The sequence below is a fragment of the Acomys russatus genome, chromosome 3 (genome assembly GCF_903995435.1).
Source record: "Acomys russatus chromosome 3, mAcoRus1.1, whole genome shotgun sequence".
Taxonomy (NCBI): Eukaryota; Metazoa; Chordata; class Mammalia; order Rodentia; family Muridae; genus Acomys; species Acomys russatus.
Window position 1 is genome coordinate 13148099 of NC_067139.1, and position 13514 is coordinate 13161612.

Genomic DNA, 13514 nt, shown 5'->3' on the forward strand with positions numbered 1-13514 from the left:
CGCATAATCATTTGTAACTCTAGTTCCAGGAGACTTGGCATCCTCTTCCGTCCTCCACAGGCACTAGGCATGAATATGGTGGACATATATGTATGTGAAACAACCATATACAGAAGATAAAATGAAAAATAATAATAGTAAAGAACCTAGGGTGCAGTCAGCAAGTACTCCATTGTTGAGCAGTGGTATTGGCCATAACTATATTTATATTTTTATTGTACTTATATTTTAAATTTAATAGACTAAAAAGTAGCTGCCTTTGTTTCATCAGGTAAAACCAACTATAGCTCCCAAGTCACCATTAAACACCATGTTGATGGTCAGAACCCAAAGTGAAACCTTTGTCTTTGGTATAATGATACCGTCACTTAGAGCACCAGGTAGCAGGTGTCACATGACATGGACAGTAGGAAGACTGGAGACAAAGTCAAATCAATTTGACTTTATAAATAAAAGTAGAAAACTTTGTTCATATATAATATAGATGTACTATATATCTACCTGTCATCCATCCATCTATCTATCTATCTATCTATCTATCTATCATCATCTCTCTATCATTTATTATCTCTATCTTCTATCACTATTTATCTATCTATCTACCTGTCTATCTATCTTTCATCAGATTTATTTGATTAAAACAGTAACATCTTCCCAAACTTTGTATGATTATGTCTCTGGGCTATGTGACGTCTCCCATCTCAGAATCCATAGGTCAGTGTTGAGAAGTTACCTGACAGCTTTCTTCCTTATCGATGACAGTAAATGACAGTGAATTCTTCCCTCGTTGTTAAACTAGGTCAAATGAGAAGGAGCAGCTGAATTTTATCCCATGGCAAAGAAAAACTTTCTTTGCTCCAGAAAGCATGTGACCAGATAGAGGAGGGGTAGATGAAGAGACAAGCTGGTTCTGGGATGGCACCTCCTAGTCAGAACTCTTAGGTGAGTTCTGTCTCATGCCTGGCTGTGTCTGCTCTGTCTGAAACCTTGCTATCTTCATCTTTATCATGTTAATGCTGCCCATGTCTACATTGTATTTACCTTGGCTGCCTTTAATAATGAAGAGTAGGCAAGACACAGGCCAAAAGCCCATCCAAGAATGCCTGCTTTTTCACTACAGGAGCTGACCACATTTCTGATGTGTGATGAGGCAAGTCTTCATTTTACTAAACCACATTCCCTAATTCTTTATTTTTAAATTTTAGTTTATATGCTTTGTCTCAATGTCTACCTATGCACTGTGTTCATGCCAGGTGCCCATGGAGACCAGAAAGGATGCCATACCCTCTGGAACTAGGATTACCAATGGTTGTGAGTCTCCGTGTGGGTGCTTGCAATTGAAGTTGGGTCCTCTGTAAGAACTGCCAATGCTCTTAACCTCTGACCTATCTCTCCAGCCCCAGGTTCTCTAATTCTTATTTTCCTAAATTCTTCTATTTTAAAATATTTTTTTGAAATTCAAAATGTTCAAATCTGTGGTGATAACATCTCAAAAAAAATTTTTTTTTCCAAATTATGTTCTAAGGAGTCTTAGATACAAAGATGCTTCTGGTGCCCTGGAAGACAAAGGCAAGAGAAGGGAAGGGCAGAATCTCTGGACTTCTATAAAGGAACAACTTCAGAAAGGCCCATGTCTATATAATAAAGATATTTATGGTTCTTATCAGAAAAAAAATCTTATGTTCAAACTCTGAAAAACTGTGGTCTATGACATTTTAAAGTCTGAAATATCCTCCTTCCTTTCCTATTCTAGCTGGACAATTGGTTGTTACCAAGAATCTATATGGTTATATTGATGAGCAAGTGCATAAATATAGGTCAGAAGGAAGGGAGAGAGAATGGTTCAGCAGGTATTTATCTTCATTTGTCTGTTATTAGCATATATTTTTAAACCATTTGAATATATGTATATATATTTATGACTTGTTAGGGGTCACATCTTGCTCATGATTTCCCATTTCATACACAGTTTTTTTTTTAAACCAATAACTGTTTATGTACTTTGGAAGCCAAGCCGGCTTCTAGATGCTAATACTTTTGTGCCTAAAGAAAAAGAATAAAGAGCAAAGTGAAATGTGCAGTGTGTCATTAATATATACACATCATTATGAGTACAGTGCTAAAGAGCAGAGGAGGTAGCCATCTTATAGGCACTATGCAAGAGATACAAGGAGGTGAGGCTGGGAACTTAGAAGCCTTCTACGTAAGGCACTGGTTCTCAAACTTTGTAATGCTTTGAAACTTTAATACAGTCTCTCATGTTGTGGAGATCTGAAACCCTAAAATTATTTTGTTGCTACTCTATAACTGTAATTTTGCTACTGTTGTCTGATATGAGACTCCTGCTGGGGTCACGACCCACTGATCTAGGGACAGCAGTAAGGGCAAAGGCTTGGAAGAAACATTAACTTGCCTTATTAGTGGAACAGCCAGGAGCATGGGGCACAGGGTAAGAAGGTGAGAAACTGATTGCCATGATGGTGGGATCATGGAGAGAACCACTCTTTCATTTTCTTGTTTTAAAAAATGATTTTGTGTGTGTTTGTGTGTGTGTGTGTGTGTGTGTGTGTGTTGCATGCATATATGCACACACATGCTTGTGACTGCCCACGGAAGCACAAAGAGTCCGTGCCGTGCTCAGCTCACTTTATCTATTCTTATATAGGCCAGGACTCAAACTTAGGGAATGGTGACTCCCAGGGTGGTCTGGGTCCTACCAGCTCAATTAATACAATCATGTTAATCAACGAATGGCACGCATGCCACAGGCTATCATGATCTAAAGAAACCTTAACTGAGAATCTCTTCCTAATTGATTCTAGGTTATGTCAGAATGACAACAAAAACTACTCATAACAGCACTTGGAAAGATGACTCAGAAGTTAAGAGCTGCTCTTCCAGAGGATATGGACTTGATTTCCAGCATCCACATGGAGTGCCTTAACATCTCTAACTCCATTCCAAGTGACTTGATACTGGCTCTGGCCTCCTAGGTCATTAGCCACACACAATGTATAGCCATCCATGAAGGCAACACACACACACACACACACACACACACACACACACACACACAAACACACACTAAAAATCTTAAACATTTTTGAAAAGCTAGCCATTACAGAAGAATATTACTGTTAATTGTTTGAACTACAGCATCTACAGACATCTACAGACACGCTGATATTGTGACGCACAGTAGACAGCATCGGGAATACAATGTTCATACGTTATCAGCAACTAAATTCTCTACAATTTTACTTCTATGTCCTGTATGGGCATCAAAGTGGTGGAAGCAGAATGGTTAGGAGATAGGACCTACTGGATGTGTTGTTCTTCTGTTTTCTTCCTTCCTTCCTTCCTTCCTTCCTTCCTTCCTTCCTTCCTTCCTTCCTCCTTTCTTTCTTTAAACTTTTAGTGGTACTTGGGATAATATAAAACTACACCTATTTTTCGTCCGAGGAAAGTTGTTTTCTTATTTTGACAAACAAAGACTTGTCTTAATCACTGCTCTGGCCCTTGTGAAGACGATTTTAAAGCAAGGCCATCCCCTGTGCTTGGTCTCTTCTGCATGTATCAGCTCACTATTTCACATCTCCATCACGCTGTGACAAGACTAAGGAGGCTCCATCACCACACCAGCCCTGTGCTCACTGACTGAACTTTCCAGCCACTGGAATCATGAGACAACAAACCTCTTTATAATTTATGTACCCACCTCAGGTATTTTTTTTTGGCAATAACAAAAATGAACTCATAATAAGTACAAATCTAAAATCTGGAGAAAAGTTTTATATAAATGAATTCATCTTAGTTAACAAGAAAAACTGTCTTCAGCTTGAGATACCATATCACAAGTTCGATGTGATTAATTTCCAACAATGTTTCTAAACAGTTCAGTCTGTTCACTGAATTTGAACATAAACTCCTGAAAGTAGTAATTGTATGCTTCTTGCCTTTCTGTATAGTCCCTGTTCAGCACTCACTGGTAGGGATACCAAGCTAGATGCCTAGTGAGCAACTGAGAAGGTCTTCCAAAGTGGTCACACTGTAAAACTGAAGAGGAACTTCAGATGGATCTCCTAATAGACATAGGAAAGTTTGATTTCATACTATAAACATTACGTCACTGTTGTAATATATGCCAATCATGCACCAAGAAGGAAGGGAGGTAGGAGAGAACCAATTTCTTAGGGACTACTAAATAATTTAGTCAGTAAAATTCTTGCCATTTGTGTGAGGACATGAGTTTGAGCCCCAGACCATTGTGGAAAAGGCAGGTGTAGGTTGCACATTTGTAATACCAGTGCTGGGGAAATGGAGCCAGAAAGATCCCTGGGACTAACTGGCCAGTCTGTCAGTGAACCTAGCCAGTTGGTGAGTTCTAGGTTCAGTGAGAGACTATCTTGCAGAAACAACACGGATGGCTACTGAGGAAGGGCACCATTTGCCCTCCCCACTCATGACCACACAATACTCACATAAACATGTAGTCACACATACATCTATCCCCACCCCCCAAATACAGACATGAAAGAATAAACTTTCCGAAATAAAAGCCTTGAGATACTTGAAATGTTAATGACAAGACCAGAAGACAAATCCAAACTCTCTGAATACAAACTTTCTGAATAAAGATAGCAACACAGAAAATTAAGGAGAGAAGAGAAGCAGAATTGAGTGACAGAACTAGCTCAGTGGCCGGGCGTGGTGGCGCACGCCTTTAATCCCAGCACTCGGGAGGCAGAGGCAGGTGGATCGCTGTGAGTTCGAGGCCAGCCTGGTCTACAAAGTGAGTCCAGGATGGCCAAGGTTACACAGAGAAACCCTGTCTCGAAAAACCAAAAAAAAAAAAAAAAAAAAAAAAAAGAACTAGCTCAGTGTTTGTCTACAGAAATATCACAAAGATAGAGCATGAGCTGGCCACAGTGGCACACAACTGTAGTCCTCAGGCTTAGACAGTGTTGGGAGGAGGACTATCCTTGGTTACACAGTGTAGGGAGGAGGGATAGCCTCCATTCCGCATTGATTTTGAGCCAACTTGAACTAGAAGAGAAGAACCTAAACAGCCAACCCTTGACACTATTAACAGTATGCTGCTCTACTTGCAAATAGGAACCTAGCAAAGCTGTCCTCTGAGAGGCTCACCCAGCAGCAGATTGAAACAGATGCTGAGACTCACAGCCAAACACTGGGTGGAGTGCAGGGAGACTTGTGGAAGACAAGAAGGGAAGGCTAGAAGGGAGGGGACAGGAGCTTCCACAAGACCAACAGTGACAACTAAGCAAGGCCCAGGGGAGCTTGTAGAGACTGAAGCACCAACCAGGGGTCATTTATGGACTGTACCTAGGCCCTCTACACAGATGTAGCCAATAGGCAGCTCAGGCTTCATGTGGGTTCACTAGAAAGGGGAGTAGGGCTGTCTCAGACATGGACTCTGTTGTCCATTTTTCAATTACTCCCTGTAGGCAGGGCTATCTTGCCAGGCCACAGGGGAAGAGGAGGAACTCAGTCCTGATGTGACTTAATGCACTCAGGTGGTTGTGGGGGACTCCCCTTTTCTGAGAAATAGGGAAGGAAGGATGAGAAAAGAGGGAAGGAGAGTGGGACCAGGAGGGGGCTACAACCGGGATGTAAAGTAAATAAATAAATAAATAAATCTGAAAAAAAGTCTATCAAAATAATAAAACAAGTTTCCTCTGACCCAAAATAAGTATAGTTTCACATTATCCCAAGTGTCCCTAAAGAACCAAAAATAAATAAATAAATTCTGGAGCTGACATGTAATAGAGGAGGCTGCTCACATTGGGAATCAGAGAGTGAGCACAATGGCATAGGGACAAGGCAGACCCTAGCAAGGCCCACCCCAGTAGCCTGCTTCTTTCCTCAGGTGCTACCTCCTGAGAAAGGATTCAGTATGAACGCATCAGTCTGAGTCCTCACCATCCAGGCACTTCCCAGTAGCACCACCAGCTAGGGATCAGGCCTCAGATGCAAAGGTGCTTGCCTTATAAGCTTCAAGAGCTGAATTTGATCCCCGAAAAAGAAGAACACACAAAAGTGCTCTAAGGAGAGAACCAGTGCCAGGAAGCTGTGCTCTGAACTCCACATTTGTTCTATGGCATGCACAAATACTCCACCCACTTGCTTGTACATACACACACACACACACACACACACACACACACACACACACTACACACACACTCACAACCACAACAACATAATAACTTCAGAAAGTGATCTTGTCACTAAAAATTAGTGTTGAAGATTTGAAACAACAGAGACACTTGTAGGAGTTACTGCTAGGATCATGACTCTTTTGTTTGTATTTGACTCAAAGCTATGATGTAAGCAATTGTTAATTAAGAATCAAGAAAAGAACCACACACTAAGAATTAGCAGCTTAGACAAGGGGCTTCTAGAAAAACACAGGAAACACCACTTGGGGACAAACTGCATAAGAGACAAAATTTGTCATTTAATTTACAAGCAGATAAGATAATTTCTTCCTTATAGAGTTTCCCACAAGTAATTTCTGAGGCTCGTGAAAACCCTTGGACTACAAGTTCTCTTTGAGAGTGGCTATGCTCTCAACATGTTCTTTCTCCTTTCACTTTACAAGGAGACCAAAGGATGCAATGACAGTGCCAGAGGACCTCGTGGGGATGCTGGCCTCGGTATAAAGTGCACAGCTCTCACACTCACTTGGTCAACTCTAATAAGAGGCAGTGACCAACTCCAGTGCTTTGCTAATGTCTTTATTGGTCACTGTAGAATGGTTTTCTCATACTTATGAAGGACTTTTCTTCCCCAGGTAAGTGGCTTCTGTTGGGGGGAAAGTCATTTTCCAACTAAAACTGAAGTAGAAAGGTAAACACCTTTGACATCATTTTGAAAATGGACAAATAGCTCTAAAAGTTAAACAAGCAGGCTGTGTCAGTGGAGGAGAGCCATGATTCTCATCCTTTGACTACTTCGGTGGCTTTATCTCCTCATGGCATTTTAATGACATTAACTATAGGACACAGCACAGGCACAAAATGCAAACACATTACACACCTCTTCATAGTTAGAGCAAGCAGTGCACAGTAGGACTGTACTTGTTAGCTGGTTTCCTACGGATGTTTCGTGAACTCCATCAACACAGAATAATAAGTTTACAAAGGATGGGGAAAAAAGTGGGGGGAGGAAGTTTCCAGGTGGAATTTGTGTAAGGAAAGCACAAATAAAATCTGAAAACGCCAGACGGGTTTTAGTATTTACTGAGTGCTTGCCCTTCTGAGGATTCTGAGCGTTTCTAAAAACATTCAAGAGAAAACAACAAAACCCAAATAAAAGCTGGGTTTTTCCTCTGAGAGATAAAGGTTATTGTAAACAGGGCTGGAGAGGATGGAAGAACTAGCTGAACTGAAAAGTGCCTAGGATGCACTCACATTAAAGAAAACATGTGGTCACTTTCAGAATGGTCTCAGCATGGCCCTGTGTCTTCCAGAGAAACAAGTAGCTCAGGGGTGGGAGGTGGCCCTAGCTGCCAGGTTGGGAGGTGAGAGCCAAGCCTGGGAACTCCCCTGGAGCACTGTGCTTTGGTTACACTTCCTACCAGCAAGCAGACAGGAAGCATCGGCTGACAAAGAGGCAGGCAGAGGCCAAGGCTAGAGCAGACAGTGCTTCTGGGGACTGACTTTGAAAGAACGGAAACCCGTGTGGGAATTGCTTTATTATTCAGCTGAAAGCTTCAGGTGGCTTCACATTAAAGGAATATTGTCAGCCATGTCCCTGGGCTCTATGCTCCCCACCCACCCTCTCCAATTCTGCTCTTCTTTTTCTGTTTAAGTTTTACAAGCCCTGTGACAAGCAACGGAAATTCCCTAAATATAAATTAAGCATTGTGTACTCTCAAGATATTCTGGTTGGCACTCAACCAGAAGTTTGGTATTAAAGTCTGTCAGATGGTTCTTTGGGACTAAGTTCACATGGGTGTGCAGTACGTGTATGTACCTTTCCTTTATTCCCTTCACTCCTAGGCTGTGTACAGACTCCCCACCATGTCCACCATCATGAATGCACACATCCCTGCTTCATGGCACAGGGCACCAGGCCTCCCAGACTACACCTCTACAGAGACAGCAGTGCTCAGTCTCAGAACAGGCCAGGCAATGGCATGTGAACTTTGGGACAGAATAGTTGGGTTCACTTCCTGCTTATCTGACTCAATGAATCTGGACCAGGAGGTCTTTCCTCAGCACACTGTTCACCAGCCTGGTCATCTTCCAAGTGTGTTCCTACTAATTTAGTCAGGGAAGGATGGAAACGGAAGGGATACTCTGACAGTGACAACTGAGAAGTACTGTTTATGACTCCCGTGCACATCTCACCACCTCAGGCCCCTCACAGCCATGGTTGGCCTTGATGGAAAATGTGCACCTCCAATAAGCATCTTTAATGAGGGCTATCAATACATCAGTGATCATCTTCAATGGCCCCAGGAATGTACAATGACATAAAGGAAGAGCCTCAGCTTCTTTCCTAAGGGTCTCACTCTGTCACCCAGGCTGTCCTAGAACTTAATAGGTAGCCCGGGCTCGCATCCAACTTGCTGTGAGTGACCCTCCTTGCATCAGCTTCCTAAAGGTTGGAATTATAGGCATGAGCCACCCACACCTAGGCCTGGGCCCCATACTAATCAATTTACTCATTGTCATGACAAAGTATATGTAAGCAGCCACGTATAGAAAGAACGGCTTATTTAAATTCATAGTTTGAGTATAGAGTCCTTGGTGGCAGCAATGGCATAGTGGCAGGGCCTTGAGGCAGCTGGTCACACTGTACCCATCGTCAGGAAAGAGAGAGGTGAATGTGGCTGCTCATCTCATCCTCTCCTGTTTCCTCAGCCCATGGAATAGTACAGCAACATTCAGGTAGATCCTGTATGCTCTGTTAAACCTTTCAGCATCTTTGCTACCTAACACTCAGATTTAACTGGGTAAGTTTAAGAAATCTCATTCTGCTATAAAAAAATGATGACAGCTAAGGCTAGTGATATAGAGATGCAGCTCCAACTGACTTGGGTTTCATGGAGCTGAGGCTGAGGCAGGAGGATTATGGGTTGGCAGCTAGCCTGGTATAAAGCAAGACCTTATCTCAAAAAGAAGAAAACGGAGAAGGGGGAGAAATAGTAAATGAGTGAAAACATCACCTATGTTCTTTCTATGGCATAATGAAGGGTGTTCAGTTTCTAGTAAGCTTGTTAACACGTGAAGACAAATGTCATTACTTGTGATTTAAAGCAGACCAAGTGAATTTTCAGAGATTTCCTACCCCTTACAGTGAATGGAAATTTTCTCCCAGTAAGCAGTTAGGGTCATTTCAATATGAACAAACCTCTCTCTACCTAGTACATGCAGAATAGCAAAAAGATGTCTTTTTAAATCTCCATTTCCCAAGAAATAGTGTGAAAACTGTGTTCTCTTAGGGAGAAACCGAGCGCCAAATGGGGGAAGAGGCAGAAGAGGGGCCTATTTTCTCTGGCTCCAAACTGCTTTTCCTAGCATTCCTTCTCTGGTCATCAACCCTGCCCTACACCCTGAACTTACAAAAGGAGAAGAGTGCAGGAAATTTATTGGAAGGAGACTTAGGAGGCTTTCCATAATGTTAGATGTGGCTTGCTGCTTACTAGATACACGGAGAGACTTAAATAAAAAATCCATGCCAACAGTATTTGTAGGAGAGACCAGCTGCTCTTATTTATTCCAGCAGACAGAACTGAGTGTTATTACCCAAGCTCAGTGAGCTACTTTGGCAACAACCGCACTGGTTTGAATCATTTTAGATCCCAGAGAAGAGTGCTAAAAAAAAAAAATAAATAAAATAAAATAAAAGTTTATCCTAAGAAACCAAAACTTTATCCAAAAGTTGTCAAACCTGACCAAAATACATATATGTCACCATAAAGCAGATTCAGTTTCTAAATTGCTTTCCCCTTGTCTCCATGCCTGGGTCTCTGTCTTTAGTAGTTGACTCTATCCCAAGGAACAGGCTGGAGGGGGAAGGTCTCAGTCTAGCAGTTCACAGATGCTGACATGTAGATGAGCTCAGAGCCTCCTAGAAAATCTTCATCTACAGCCATCTCATGTGGAAGGGTTTGGTGCACTATTCTCCTTTTTAGTTTTTAGTTAATATTGATGAGAAACTGTTGAACGATGAGGAAGCAATGCTCAGGAAAAACTGGTGTTTACTTATTGAGAGGGATTACTGCATGAATAGCAGCTACAAAGATAACTAATGTTAACGAGTACTTTATGAGCACTAGGTTCAGAGCCAATGGATGAAACATCTCATTTAAACCTGCAAGCCACTGTAATGAGTGAGTGCAGTGACTTCCTTCCAAAGATTTTCAATATGGAAACTAGAGAGAAACAGGGATTTCACAATCAAAAGACCTGACCAGAGAACCTCAGCCAGGCGGTGATGGTCAACCTCAAGAGTACCAGGTCAAGGGAAAAGTGTGTGCATGAGCATGATATCTATAAAACGCCACTTCTACATTATGATAGGCAGATTTGGGCCCAGGGGTCCCGCTCAAACTAAGGCACCAGCCAAGGACAATACAGGCAGTAAACTTTAAACCCCTTCCCAGATCTAGCCAATGGTCAGAACATTCTCCACAGTTGAGTGGAGAGTGGGATATGACTTTCTCATGTACTCTGGTGCCTCATATTTGACCATGTCCCCTGGAGGGGGAGACCAGGTGGCACTCAGAGGAAGGACAGCAGGTTGCCAAGAAGAGACTTGATACCCTATGAGCATATACAGGGGGAGGTAATCCCCCTCAGAAACAGTCATAGGGGAGGGGAATAAGGGGAAAATGGGAGGGAGGGAAGAATGGGAGGATACAAGGGATGGGATAACCATTGAGATGTAACAAGTATAAATTAATAAAAAACAAAACAAAAAAAATTATTCTAGACTAAAAAAGAAAAAAAAAATGCCACTTCTAATATGAACTCCGAGACTGTAACGAGACCTACATAAACTCAAATCAGACAAAATCCTGGCACAGAGAAGAGGAAGTGGACATAAAGTCCCACCCCAACCAAAAAGTGATTTGTAGTTGAAAGCTCCTTAGAGAAGGGAAATCAGTTTTCTTCAGTGGAATGATAATGTCTACATCAACAACACTTCAGGGCAGGCCCCATGCTTGCGGGTAGTAGCTAACACAAACTGTATTTCATATTTTTTGCATGTTTTTAAGAGAGAAAAGGAACATGAAGTTGAGTAGGTTAGGTTATGGGGGAGGTCTGGGATAAACTGGGAGAGGGCAAAGAATAAAACTAAAATAGATTGTATGACATTCTCAAGAATAAATAAAAACATAATTGAAAACCAACAGAAAAATGGTGCTTGTCCCTGTACTCATCCTTGGGTAAGTTTATATCCCAGTCCAACCATACGAAAAATAGCAGGGAAATCTCGCAATAAGAATAGTCTGTGAAATACCTGCCAAAGTCTCCTCAGAATCACTGAGTTCATCCCAAACAAGGGAGGGTAACCATCTTCATGGAAGAGCCTGAGGTGACAGCAGCTACCATGTGCTACTCAGATTCAAATCCTGAAAACTGACAAAAGACACTGCAGATAGAGCAGGGAAATCAAAATTAAGTATAGAGTTTAGCTAACAGGAACATGTCACAGTGGGTTCCTACGCTTGACAAGCATACATAGGAAAGAACACCTGGTGAGAGGTTAATAGGTACACACCTCCTACTGTTATCACTCTTCTCTCAGTTCGTTAAAAAAATAATGTACAAATCCCTCTGAGGTTGATGTTTCTATCAATAGTCTATAGATGGGGGGGGGGGAAGCAGGTTGATAACTTCTTTTTTTCAAAACAGAGTTTCTCTGTGTAGTCCTTGCTACCTTGGAACTTGTATACCCAGCTGGCCTCAAACTTGGAGATCTGCCTGACTCTGCCTCTTCTTTCCAAGTACTGGGGTTATGCTGCAGTGAAAGGTAGACAACATCACACCCAGCTATGTTTAAATAATTTCTTAAAATCATAAGCCAGATGCAGAACTTGGTTCACATTAAAGAACCATGGAACAACTGAGATAATGCCTTGCTAAGATTTTTGTTTTTGTTTTAATAAAAACCATTTTATATCAGATGCATGAAGCTGAAGATTTGACCTTTTTTATTACCCTCATAATTTTAGCAATGCTTTTAGCCATAGGGCTATAACATTACTCTCCAAATATTTTATCTTTATTTCCACTACAAATCTCAATAACTAAGAATGCTACTATCAAGAAAACAACACAAGATGTAGGGGTCAAGGGAGGAGGCTATTATAAACTGTGGATGAGAATGGAACCTAGTCTGACTAAAATAATCAGCATGGAAGCTGGCCCTGCCTAGAGGTGGCCTGAGTGCAAGGGGGATGCCATCCCCTTACCCCTTGCCATCTGAGGCAATAAGGACACCTGACCTGTCATGAGAATGAGTGGGCTGACCCACCCCTCACCAGCTACAGCACTCAGGAGAGCAGGCCATGTGCCTTGACTGGGCAGCATAGTAGAGTTAGCCCTGGTCAAGATGGCACGGTCAAGCTAACTGTTCATCTGATGTGAGTGGTTATGCATCCTACCACCACCACCTGCCATAGTTGGGAAAGCTGATCTGGGGTCAAGGGAGCAGGAGAGCTAGCCCTGTCCTGTCATTAGCATTGTGGAGAGTGGGCCCTGCACCTCACCTGGGCAGCACAGTAGAGCTGGCCCTGAGAGTGAAGGAATGGGTGAGTATGAATGAGTACAGGATAGACAATTCCCTCACAGGGTGTAGCACTTGGGACAATGGGCCCTGAACTTTGACTGGGTAGCACAGTGGAGCTGACTTTGGCAGCATGGGTGCAGGTTAGCCAGCCCCCAGGGTATGAGAGCAGGAGAGCTGACACTGCCCCTTGTTGATGGCAACATTGGGTACTGGAGAGCTTCCCCTGGTGGTGCAGATAAGGGAAAGCTGATGTGCTGGTTAGCTCTGCTACCACCCAGGCCCAGGTCAAAATCTGAATTGGCCCACTTCAAAATCTATATCATCTTCGGGCAGTTAGTACGTGTGAAAGGGCCAGTCCTTCTGATTCAAACCTTCAGGATCTCCATGACATGGGGTAACAACAGGATAACCAGGAGGAGTCCCAATGAGCATCCAAGACTGATGGTGTCACAGAAGCCAGAGATCTTGAAGCAGACCAATGATTCATTGCAATGAACATTTGCAAGTGAAGATGTGTGGAGAGAGGGATGTACTGTGGGGTACACTGTGACATACTACAGCTTCCATGATGACATGTTTTCTATGCTTTATTTTGTTGTTGTCATTGTTGTTGTTGTTGTTGTTGGTGTGTGTGTGTGTGTGTGTGTGTGTGTGTGTGTTATTTTGGGAGTAAGGTTGTAAGGAGGAAGGGTGGGACTGGGATGCATGATGTGAAACTAACAAAGAATCAAAAATGTTTTTAA